At 57.2% G+C, this 5,831-nt stretch overlaps 1 non-coding gene across 1 annotated transcript in view; it reads right to left on the bottom strand.

The window, feature by feature from the left end:
* LOC118516259 overlaps positions 1-44 on the bottom strand; it is a 158-nt gene extending 114 nt beyond the window's left edge. Inside the window, exon 1 of the ribosomal RNA XR_004907807.1 lies at positions 1-44. This exon is cut by the window's left edge and continues 114 nt beyond it. This is a non-coding gene — a ribosomal RNA (5.8S ribosomal RNA).
* Between the last annotated feature and the right edge of the window lie 5,787 nt (positions 45-5,831).

Here is a 5,831-nt window from a genome sequence, read left to right as displayed (position 1 = left end):
GGTCTTCATCGATCCATGAGCCGAGTGATCCCCTGCCTAGGGTTTAACGTACACACCGAACTAGTTGATGAATGGAACCGAAGTCCATCCATCCATTATACACAAACCAACACACAACTCTGGTTCCCTAGTACCACACTGCAGGCGCCCACGGCCCCGACGGATGCGGAGCCGAGCACGCCAAAGTGCGACTGTCGATCACCCCTTTGTGACACGACAATCAGTCAGTGTATAAGGTACCCGGTACTACCAAAGTGTGCGTCTTTACTGACCTGCGCCGAGGCAGTGGTATGTGTATCCCTTTGAAAGAGTTGCTTTCGCTCAACTCTACCAAGTGTGCTACACCATCTTGTGGTTGTAGCGTGCGCGTCAGCATGTGATGCCGACGATGCGTTGGCAACCTCACTCCCGGACTTGTTTGATCGGTAATGATCCTTCCGCAGGTTCACCTACGGAAACCTTGTTACGACTTTTACTTCCTCTAAATCATCAAGTTCGGTCAACTTCGGCCGTGCCAACTGCAGCTCACGAAGGAACCGCGGAAGGTATGCCTCCAGAAACCTCACTAAATAATCCATCGGTAGTAGCGACGGGCGGTGTGTACAAAGGGCAGGGACGTAATCAGCGCTAGCTAATGACTAGCACTTACTAGAAATTCCAGGTTCATGGGGACCGTTGCAGTCCCCAATCCCAACTAAATGAGCATTTGGGTGATTTCCCGTTCCTCTCGGAATGGGGGCGCCTATTGGCGAGAACACGCTGCTGCCCACATTGTAGCACGCGTGCAGCCCAGAACATCTAAGGGCATCACGGACCTGTTATCGCTCACTCTCACCTTGCTAAACACAAGTTGTCCCGCTAAGCAGGGCAAACTAGTGCGACGACCGCCCGCGAAGGCGCCGCCGCCCCGTAACGTCAGGTGCGCCCGGAGGCACACTGCTGACAGCGTTCTAGTTAGCTTGTTTGAGTCGCGTTCGTTATCGGAATTAACCAGACAAATCATTCCACGAACTAAGAACGGCCATGCACCACTACCCTTAAATTTGAGAAAGAGCTCTTAATCTGTCTTACCTCGATAAGTTCGGACCTGGTAAGTTTTCCCGTGTTGAGTCAAATTAAGCCGCAAGCTCCACTTCTTTTTTTAAATACAGTGTGTTTAGTTTTATTAATGGTAAACAAAGAAACATTAACATTAATAAACGCAAACACCGCACCAATACCGACAGCATTCCCTGCACGGGTGTGGCTGCCGGTGTTTTTGCACGTTGAGACCTACTATAATGTTAGGAGCCCGTGCTCCTCCTGATCAAACATGACTGTACAAACAAAAACATTTATTACTCATCACGACATATAAACACCTAACGCGCCTTTGCTACCAAGCCAATACTAAAAGAGACGCTTCACCAAGACAGTAAGTAAATACTAAAGCACACGCCTGCTCGAGTACGCTCTCGCTCTCGTCCACCAACGCAAGCGACCAAAGGCGTATGCTCCATCAAGCTAGCGTGTGGCTGTCTCGGCCTCCGTTATGGCGGCTTCTTCGTCGGCCGACAGCACTTCGCGATGGCGGTCGGCAACCGCATTGCGGGCATGACGTCTTTGACGTTCTCGTTCGCGCCGGTTTGCACGTCGGCGTTCAAGCTCCTCCTCCGCTGGCGGCTGCCTTCTCCGACGCAGTTGGCCCGAACGCACTGGCCGGATTGTACCGGCCCGCAATTGCCGCCGATACTCCTGCTGACGCTGGTTCCGCCTTAACCGTCGGCGAAGAATTTCTTCAGCTGATGGCGGAGCCAAGTTGCGAGCGGGTCTAGCCGGGCGTTGATTGTTGGCTGCTGCTGGTTGGTTGTTGTCTCCTCCATCGTCATCATCCATCAGCTGGCGCCTCTCCCGCTGCTCCCGACGACGTCTCCGCTGGTAAGCGTTGCGGCTGGCTCGACGGTCAGCTCGCCGTCTCACTTCCGCGTGTCGCAGTGCTTCCGTGTTAGCACCGGAAATGGCAGCATTCTCGGCCGATTGGTCATCCAGCCATCGCTGCTGTAGGAAGGTGCAAACTCGTTTTGCAGCCTGTTCCGCCTGCTGCCAGTTAGCTGGGCTTGCCAGCATCCAGCCTGCCAGCTCCTCCGGTGTTACTACTACGCCGTCGTCTTTCGTCAGGAGCTGCACCCTTATGTCCGCGAACCTCGGGCAGTGGAACATCACGTGTTCTGCTGACTCGATCACGGCTGAGTCGGTGCAGAACGGGCAAGTCGGGGCTGAGATGAACCCCATGACGTGCAGAAACTCCCGGAAGAAACCGTGTCCGGAGAGTATCTGACTCAGGTGGAATCCGATCTCTCCATGCTTCCGACCTACCCAACCGCTGATGTCTGGCAATACGCGATGTGCCCAGCGCTTGAACCTACTCGCGGTCGGAAGACCGCACTCCTGATTCCAATCGCTCTGCCACTTCGCCATGGTTGCTGACCTTTCCAGCCTCTGTATGACGTCGCGGTCGATCAGCACCCCTTGCTGTAGTGCCTGTTGATGCCGCCTGTGACGCCGGGCAGCTTCCTCCACTTGCAAGCGCAGTGGTATCAGCCCAGCCAACACTACCGCTGTTCCGTAGCTGACTGTGCGAAAGGTACGCGCAACCCCCCTCGCAAGAGGCCGTTGTAGCTGCTCCAATCTCCTTCTGCACCACTGCAGCTCCACCGCTTCCGCCCAGATAGGTGCCGCGTACTTCACCACCGAGTCCGCAACTGCTGCTAGCAAGCGACGCTTCGCTACCCTCGGTCCAGCGTGGTTAGGCATCACGCTGGTGGCCAACTTCACCACACGGAGAGCCTTCGCGGTTGCCTTCTCGACGTGTGGTTTCCACGAGAGGTGGTCGTGAAGTATGACCCCGAGGTAGCGTATTGCTTGCTTTGAGCGGACTTCCACTCCGTCGATCCTTACGGGCACCTGTGGGTGGCCCCGACGCAAACTCGAGATGAGCACCACCTCGGTTTTTTCCGGGGCCAGCTGTAAACGGTGTTGCTGCATCCACGCAGAGATCATTGCTACGGCCTGCTCGGCCACTCCCGCTGCCTCCTCTGGTGTGCATCCCCTTGCCAGTACTGCCAGATCATCAGCGAAGCCGATGACCGATGCTCCGTCGGGCAGCTGCAGGCGTAACACTCCATCGTACAGGATGTTCCATAGCGTGGGGCCCAAGATGGACCCCTGCGGAACTCCTGCCGTTACCTGTCGTGTTACCGGACCGGTGTTCGTGTCGTACGTCAACACGCGGTCAGAGAAGTACTCCTGCAAGATGCTGCGCAATCTTGAGGGCACTCCTTTTTCCTGCAGCGCCTGTGAGATCGCCAGCCAGTCCGCGGAGTGAATGCATTCCGGACGTCTAGCGCTACAACCAACAGACAGCGCTTGTCTCGCTGGTTTGTCCGTCCAAAGCTCATCGCGGATCTGGCAGCATCAATCACCAACTCCACCAGCCTGAAGTGTGGATCGCCCGCATCGGAACCCGAACTGTTGCTCAGAAAGTAGCGGTCCTGATGGCACCTCGATGTGGTCGTTCAGACGATCCAGCAGAACTCGTTCAAACAGCTTCCCCGGAGTGTTGATCAGCATCACCGGCCTGACCGATGACGGTTCTCCAGGGGGTTTTCCTGGCTTGGGAATGAGAACCAGCTTGGCCGTCTTCCACTGGCGAGGAAAGTGGCCGTCGTCCAGCAGCCGCTGGAACAGTCGAACGTGCGTAGCTGGGTATGCCTGCACAGCAGCAGTCAGCGCGGCATTTGGCACGCCGTCCAAACCTGGCGCCTTCCTCGGATTCAGACCCGCAACGATATTGAGCAGCTCCTGTTCGGTAATGGGTCGAATCGGTACACCGTCTGGTTCGATGTCAGGCCAGTTGACAGGGGAGTGTTCCGGAAGAGCACATCCACAATGTGCTGCAGGTTGGCCGGATCGCGTTCTGGTGCAACGCGACTCCCTCCGAGCCGTTGCAGCAACTCCCCTGCCACCGGCCTGTCTCGTCCTCCTCGAGATGCTGGATGTATTCTGCGTACCGATCCCGCTTGCTTGTGCGTATCGCCGCTGTCAGGCGATGGCGTGCCTCCTGCAAATCCACCGACATTGCAGATCGAGCCTCAGCGTCAGCAGCCGAGAGCGATTGTCGTCGTTCCCAGAGTTGGCGGCACTCTTCGCGCAGTTTGACCGATTTGTGGCGTCCACCAATACGTCGGTTTACCGGTGTGGCCAACGTACGGGGTGACCTCCGCCATAATTTCTCCACAAGCTCGGCTGAGAGCGCGTGTCAGGCTCTCCGCATCGGTAACTCCAACCTCGTACTGAATCCGCTGCAGCGCAATAGCAAAAAGCTCGCCATCAAACTGCCGCGTTTGCCACCTACGCCCTGCTGCACGCACTGTCGAAGTCTCTTCCCGTGTGCGATGACTCCTTGTTGCCTGGTTCTCGCCAACTGTGAAGCGAATGTACCGGTGATCGCTGTACGAGTAGGCATCCAGCATCCTCCATTGTTGCTCGGGGTCCCCCACCAGGTCAGAGCGGCAGATGTTGGAGCTTGCGAAAGCAACATCGACGATGCTCGGGCGAGCAACGCCGTTTCCAAGGAAGGTGTCATCCCTCCCCAGATTCAACACCTCAAGCCCGAGCTCTTCCACAAGCTGTGCCAGCTCCTCTCCCTTGGTGTTGACGCGTTCACTACCCCATGTGCCGTGCCACGCGTTAAAGTCGCCTACGAGCAGCACACGAGAGTGTCCCGAGGCAAGCGTCTCGATACGCTCCAGCATGCCGACGAATTCGGGGACCCCAATGCTCGGTGACGCATAGCAGGCGATGATGGTAATGCCTGCTACGTCCGCCGCTACGATGCCGGAGAAGCACGTACTGCGTACGCGTTGCACTGGATGGGTTCTACCGCTCACGACAATCGCCACCTTGTTATCGCGGTCTACCACCCAGTTTGCGTTGTTCTCCGGGACCGAGCACAGCTCGCACATCACCAATACATCAGCTCGTTCCGTCCTCATAGTGTTGAGTGCCAGGTCTTGGGCACTTCTACTCCGGTTGGCATTTAGCTGGAGGACCTGCAGTCTTAGGGCCATCACAACTGAGGCCGTCCTCCTCCAATGCAGTTGTAGGCGGCGATTCGATGAGGGCCACCACACTTGATGCATCGCACCTCCTGCTTGCATGCAGCCGCACGATGACGGCCTCACCACACCGTATACAGCAGTTGCTGCGGTCCACCCCTGTGCAGTAGGCCGCCAAATGGCCTCGCTCGAGACAGCGGAAGCAACGACGCATCGAAGCGTCCAGCTCGGCACCCTCTCCACCCTGCAGGCGGAGTAGTCGATGAGCAGGGGGTCAGTCCTGCTCATGATAGCCTCCGCTTCCGCCCGCGGCAGACGAAGGCGTGCCCGCTTGGTAGCGTCAGGCAGCTCCCACATACGGATCGAGGCCACTGTCGGCTCTTTCTTCAGTGCCGACTTCAGGGCCTCTTTGATTGTGGCTTCCTCGGTCAGATGGTCCACATTGCGGACAATGACCTCAGCCATCTCCGTGACCACCTTGACCGTCCCTTTATCGCCAAGAACTGCTGGATACGATCACGCAGCGCAAGCGAGTCGACCTCGCGCGTGAGGTCCATCCGCAGGTTGCCCTTTGGGGTCCTCTTTCCAATCCGGATGTATTTCTGCGCATCCTCTAGCGCAGGGGCGGTCCGGATCGGTCGATACATATCGGCAAAGCTCACGCTGGTGCCGGTATCACCAGTATGGCGTCTGGTCGTCTCCTACTTGTCCGTTGGGCTGGTTGGGGGAAACGTT

The sequence above is a fragment of the Anopheles stephensi genome, unplaced genomic scaffold (genome assembly GCF_013141755.1).
Source record: "Anopheles stephensi strain Indian unplaced genomic scaffold, UCI_ANSTEP_V1.0 ucontig255, whole genome shotgun sequence".
NCBI lineage: Eukaryota > Metazoa > Arthropoda > Insecta > Diptera > Culicidae > Anopheles > Anopheles stephensi.
Note: the sequence above shows the minus strand (reverse complement) of the source record. Positions and strands in the feature narration are given on the sequence as shown.